The 6,310-nt window shown below is 30.3% G+C and overlaps 1 protein-coding gene across 2 annotated transcripts in view; it reads right to left on the bottom strand.

The window, feature by feature from the left end:
• Positions 1–453: 453 nt before the first annotated feature.
• Positions 454–6,310, bottom strand: part of LOC128706004 (leucine-rich repeat neuronal protein 1-like) — a 168,583-nt gene continuing 162,726 nt past the window's right edge. For both annotated transcript variants that reach the window (XM_070100465.1, XM_070100466.1), the window contains exon 4: positions 454–1,294. The gene's annotated coding sequence lies outside the window, so the exon portion shown is untranslated. The remainder of the gene's footprint in view (positions 1,295–6,310) is intronic.

Below are 6,310 nucleotides of genomic sequence, written 5' to 3'. Positions count from 1 at the left end.
TGACAAGTTGGACGATATATTATTGCTACAAACACAGATATATGGAAAATGTCAACACAAAGCTTGCCGCCAGACGGCACCTCTCATTTATTTCGTAAACCATCCTGGGTTCTCATAATTTACGCTGTTTCATAACAAGCGACTCTCAGTTTAATATAAAAACTCAGGGAATGTCGCTACTCCTGTTTTTTTTAACCAATGAAGCCAAATCTGTCAAATTTTTTGTCAGGGTTAAATTTACATTATTTCTCAATTTTTGAACTTCACTCTTTAGTTGTTTATGATTATTATTATTATTATTATTATTATTATTATTATTATTATTATTATTATTATTATTATTATTATTGTTGTTGTTGTTGTTGTTATTATTATTGTTATTATTATTATTATTATTATTATTATTATTATTATTATTATTATTGTTGTTGTTGTTGTTGTTGTTGTTGTTGTTGTTGTTGTTGTATTTATTATAAAGATTATAATTTGAATTGAATGTAAATTATGTTTTCTAATTATCTAGATTTTTAAAAAAATTCATGAATAATTAATTAAATTCTTGTGATAAACACTTCCTTGCAATAAATAGCTGATGTGAACAACATTAAAAAACTTATTCTATTTTCCATTAACATCGTTCATCTTGTGTTTATGTCACTGTGTGGACAATGTCTCTGTTATTGTGTGTGAGAAATAACTGTGATAGCATGGGAGCAATATACTTTTTATTGCGTGTGAACAGTATGCTGGTTTTGAGGACGTCTTTTTGGTACTGACTGGCCAATACGCAATATATTCTATTACTTGTGTCTAATATTTCATAGGAGCGCATCAAAGCGCTCCAGGGAGATGACTGTCTTGTGTTTCTTGTGGGGAGATTTGTCCCCGACATTCCTCACTTCCAAGACACTGTTATTGTTACACGTTAAAAAATACTCGCCATGAAAACGTGGCGAGGATTAGAGAAAAATTTAAAGTGGTTTTGTGGTTTTACACAAACTTTTAACATTACAAGAAAATTAATATTTTAACATCAAACGTTACAGCTATTTAACACTCCGAGACTCAGACTCACACGGAGAGAATATTTAGTCTACCTTTAATGTATTTCAGCATAACATTTAATTGAAAATATAGTGGTTTTAAAGCTATCTACAGCCAGCAGTAAACAATGAATTATACTTTTATGTTGAATTCTTGTTAAACCTGTGTAATGGAAGAAATGAATCAGGCTTCTTGGATTGAAGAATTATTAAACAGTTTCTTCTGCAGTTATTCACTCTACTTCCGTTTCCTGTAAAATTAAAATAAAATGTCAATGTTTACTTGTAAACACCGGAAATTTATTCTAAATAAAATTAACAGCATTAAAAGAATTACCTTTTATAAAATTTTAACATATGCACTGTTACGTTAGTCTATTTCGACAAAGTTGCCATGAATTTTTAAAACACCTTTGTAGAGCACTGAGTGGTTAAAACATCGTTTCGAAATGTTATATAATTGTCTATAATATTCGTGTTGTTTGCCTTAGCCTCTTATAGCTCCTGGACAGGAAAAGGATTTGGAAAAAATAGTTTTCATTCCAAGAGGAAGGCAATTTAAATTCCTTAGATCAAGTGACTCTTAAAAGCCTCAACACACCTCTCACTTAAAAGGTTAATACCTAAATATTGTACAAAATGTGTTTAAATTAGTTGCTTATGTCTCTGTCGAGCTACAATCCTCGGTTCTCACTAGGAATGTAGCTGTCTGTGACCAACCTCTCCTGTGACAATACTTGTCTGCGACAATCATCTCTAACGATCCTCGGCTATCACACTGGTGTGGGTCGCATCTTCGTAAGTTAGACATTAACAATCCTGGGTGGCTAACCATCGTCACAGATCCTCGGCTAAAAAACAACCATCGTCACAGAAAAAAACCCTTATCAGTGATGACTCAAGTCTTAGATAATCTATGACAATGATTATCCTCTTCTGTTATGTTTCAAGTCTTTGACAATCGTCATCTCTGAAAAAACTCGAAAATGACAGTCCTAGTCTGTGACAATATTCATCTATGACAATACACGTCTTGTATGATTCTAATCTGTGATATTCGTAGTCTGTTCTCGTTTCTCAAATTGTTTACCAGATTTTACCATTTCTCTCTTCTAATCTTTTAGAAGTGAAGAAGAGCAGGATGTGAGTGTGGGGGAGGTGCGTGAGGCATTACGTAGAATGAAAGGGGGTAAAGCAGCTGGAACTGACGGGATCATGACAGAAATGTTAAAAGCAAGGGGGGATATAGTGTTGGAGTGGTTGGTATTTTTATTTAATAAATGCTTGAAAGAGGGCAAGGTACCTAGGGACTGGCGGAGAGCGTGTATAGTCCCTTTATATAAAGGGAATGGGGACAAAAGAGATTGTAGAAATTATAGAGGAATAAGTTTACTGATTATACCAGGAAAAGTGTACTGTAGGGTTATTATTGAAAGAATAAGAGTTAAGACAGAATGTAGAACTGCGGATGAGCAAGGAGGTTTTAGAGTGGGTAGTGGATGTGTAGATCAAGTGTTTACATTGAAGCATATATGTGAGCAGTATTTAGATAAAGGTAGGGAAGTTTTTATTGCATTTATTGATTTAGAAAAGGCATGTAATAGAGTGGATAGGGAAGCAATGTGGCAGATATTGCAAGTATATGGAATAGGTGGTAAGTTACTAAATGCTGTAAAGAGTTTTTATGAGGATAGTGAGGCTCAGGTTAGGGTGTGTAGAGAGTGAGACTACTTCCCAGTAAAAGTAGGTCTTAGACAGGGATGTGTAATGTCACCATGGTTGTTTAATATATTTATAGATGGGGTTGTAAAAGAGGTAAATGCTAGGGTGTTCGGGAGAGGGGTGGGAATAAATTATGAGGAATCAAATACAAAATGGGAAGTGACACAATTTCTTTTTGCTGATGATACTGTGCTTATGGGAGATTCTAAGGAAAAATTGCAAAGATTAGTGGACGAATTTGGGAGTGTGTTTAAAGGTAGAAAGTTGAAAGTGAACATAGAAAAGAGTAAGGTGATGAGGGTATCAAATGATTTAGATAAAGAAAAATTGGATATCAAATTGGGGAGGAGGAATATGGAAGAAGTAAATGTTTTCAGATATTTGGGAGTTGACGTGTCAGCAGATGGATTTATGAAGGATGAGATTAATTATAGAATTTATGAAGGAAAAAAGGAGAGTGGTGCATTGAGGTATATGTGGAGGTAAAAAATGTTATCTATGGAGGCAAAGAAGGGAATGTATGAAAGTATAGTAGTACCAACACTCTTACAGGGGTGTGAAGCTTGGGTTGTAAATGCTGCAACGAGGAGACGGTTGGAGGCAGTGGAGATGTCCTGTCTAAGGGCAATGTGTGGTGTAAATATCATGCAGAAAATTCGGAGTATGGAAATTAGGAGAAGGTGTGGAGTTAATAAAAGTATTTGTCAGAGGGATGAAGAGGGTTTGTTGAGGTGGTTTGGTCATTTAGAGAGAATGGATCAAAGAAGAATGACATGGAGAGCATATAAATCTGTAGGGGAAGGAAGGCGGGGTAGGGGTCGTCCTCAAAAAGGTTGGAGGGAGGGGGTAAAGGAGGTGTTGAGGGGTTTGGACTTCCAGCAAGCGTGCTTGAGCGTGTTAAGAGTGAATGGAGACAAATGATATTTGGGACCTGACGAACTGTTGGAGTGTGAGCAGGGTAATATTTATTGAAGGGATTCAGGGAAACCGGTTATTTTATATAACCGGACTTGAGTCCTGGAAATGGGAAGTACAATGCCTGCACTCTAAAGGAGGGGTTTGGGATATTGGCGGTTTGGAGGGATATATTGTGTATTTTTATACGTATATACTTCTAAACCGTTATATTCTGGGCACTTCTGCAAAAACAGTGATTATGTGTGAGTGAGGTGAAAGTGTTGAATGATGAAGAAAGTATTTTCTTTTTGGGGATTTTCTTTCCTTTTCGGTCACCCTGCCTCGGTGGGAGACGGCCGACTTGTTGAAATATATATATATATACATATATATATATATATATATATATATATATATATATATATATATATATATATATATATATATATATATATATATATATATATATATATATATATATATATATATATATATATATATATATATATATATGTCGTCCCGAATAGGCAGAACTTGCGATCTTGGCTTAAATAGCAACGGTCATCTTGCCATATAGGACAAGTGAAAATTTGTGTATGCAATAATTTCGCCCAAATCATTCTGAACCTAACGAAAAAAAATATATATCACTGTGTTTGTTTAGTATTAAATTATTTTAAGCAAATCTAAAATATATTTAGTTGGGTTAGGCTAAAATAAATTGCTCTTGTTATAATAATGTTAGGTAAGTTTTCTAAGATTCTTTTGGTGCAAAATTAAAACTTTTTGCATTAAGATTAATGAAAAAAATATATCTTTAAACGTATCAGAGAAAATTTCTGAATGTGCTTAATTTTAAATGAGTTCTTGCTAATTCACCAGTTTTACTTATTCGGCACGACATATATATATATATATATATATATATATATATATATATGTATATATATTTATATATATATATATATATATATATATAAATATATATATATATATATATATATATATAAATATATATACATATATATATAAATATATATACATATATATATAAATATATATATATATATATATATATATATATATATAAATATATATACATATATATATAAATATATATACATATACATATAAATAAATATATATATATATATATATATATATATATATCTATATATATATATATATATATATACATATATATAAAATATATATATCCTATATATATATATATATATATCTATATATATATATATATATATATATATATATATATATATATATGTCGTGCCGAATAGGCAGAACTTGCGATCTTGGCTTAAATAGCAACGCTCATCTTGCCATATATGACAAGTGAAAATTTGTGTATGCAATAATTTCGCCAAAATCATTCTGAACCTAACGAAAAAAATATATTTCATTGTGTTTGTTTAGTATTAAATTATTGTAAACGTATTTAAAATATATTTAGTTGGGTTAGGCTAAAATAAATTGATCTTGTTAAAATAAGGTTGGGTCAGTTTTCTAAGATTCTTTTGGTGCAAAATTAATTTTTTTTATATTAATATTAATAGGAAAAATATATCTTTAAACGTATAATAGAAAATTTCAGAAAGGGCTTAATTTTAAATGAGTTCTTGCTAATTGACCAGTTTTACATATTCGGCACGACATATATATATATATTTATATATATATATATATATAAATATATATATATATATATATATATATATATATATATATATATATATATATATATATATATATATATATATATATATATATATATATATATATATATATATATATATATATATATATATGTCATGCCGAATAGGCAGAACTTGCGATCTTGGCTTAAATAGCAACGTTCATCTTGCCATATAGGACAAGTGAAAATTTGTGTATGCAATAATTTCGCCAAAATCATTCTGAACCTAACGAAAAAAATATATTTCATTGTGTATGTTTAGTATTAAATTACTGTAAACAAATCTAAAATATGTTTAGTTGGGTTAGGCTAAAATAAATTGCTCTTGTTATAACAAGGTTAGGTAAGTTTTGTAAGTTACTTTTGGTGAAAAATTAAAAAAAATTACATTAACATCAATGAAAAATATATATCTCTAAACGTATAAGAGAAAATTTTGGAAAGGACTTAATTTTAAATGAGTTCTTGCTAATTGACCAGTTTTACATATTCGGCACGACATAATTATTAACGGTAATAATGAATTCAAATTTAAAATTTACAGAAAACCTACAAATAACTGTTCCTATGTTCACTATTATTCCTCGCATCAAGATAGAGTTAAACTGTCTGTTTTCTCATCAATGTTTTTGAGAGCTTTACGAATTTGTAGTCCTGAGTTCATAGATGAGGAAATATCCAAAATTTATGAAATAGGTAATGATTTAAAATACCCAAGAAATGTAATTGATAAATCTTTTAAAGTTGCTAGAAACACTTTTTATAATCCAAAAAGGGGCAACCAGCCTTATTCAACTAAAAATATGTTGGTTCTCCCTTACCATGAAAACTTGGTTGATATGCCTTCTCTTCTTAAGACTTTTAATATTAAAGTTGTATTCAAAAATCTTGATACAGCAAAAAAACTTTTGATAAAGAATTCCCCCCAAAATGC

Source organism: Cherax quadricarinatus, chromosome 72 (assembly GCF_038502225.1).
Source record: "Cherax quadricarinatus isolate ZL_2023a chromosome 72, ASM3850222v1, whole genome shotgun sequence".
Lineage (NCBI taxonomy): Eukaryota > Metazoa > Arthropoda > Malacostraca > Decapoda > Parastacidae > Cherax > Cherax quadricarinatus.
Note: the sequence above shows the minus strand (reverse complement) of the source record. Positions and strands in the feature narration are given on the sequence as shown.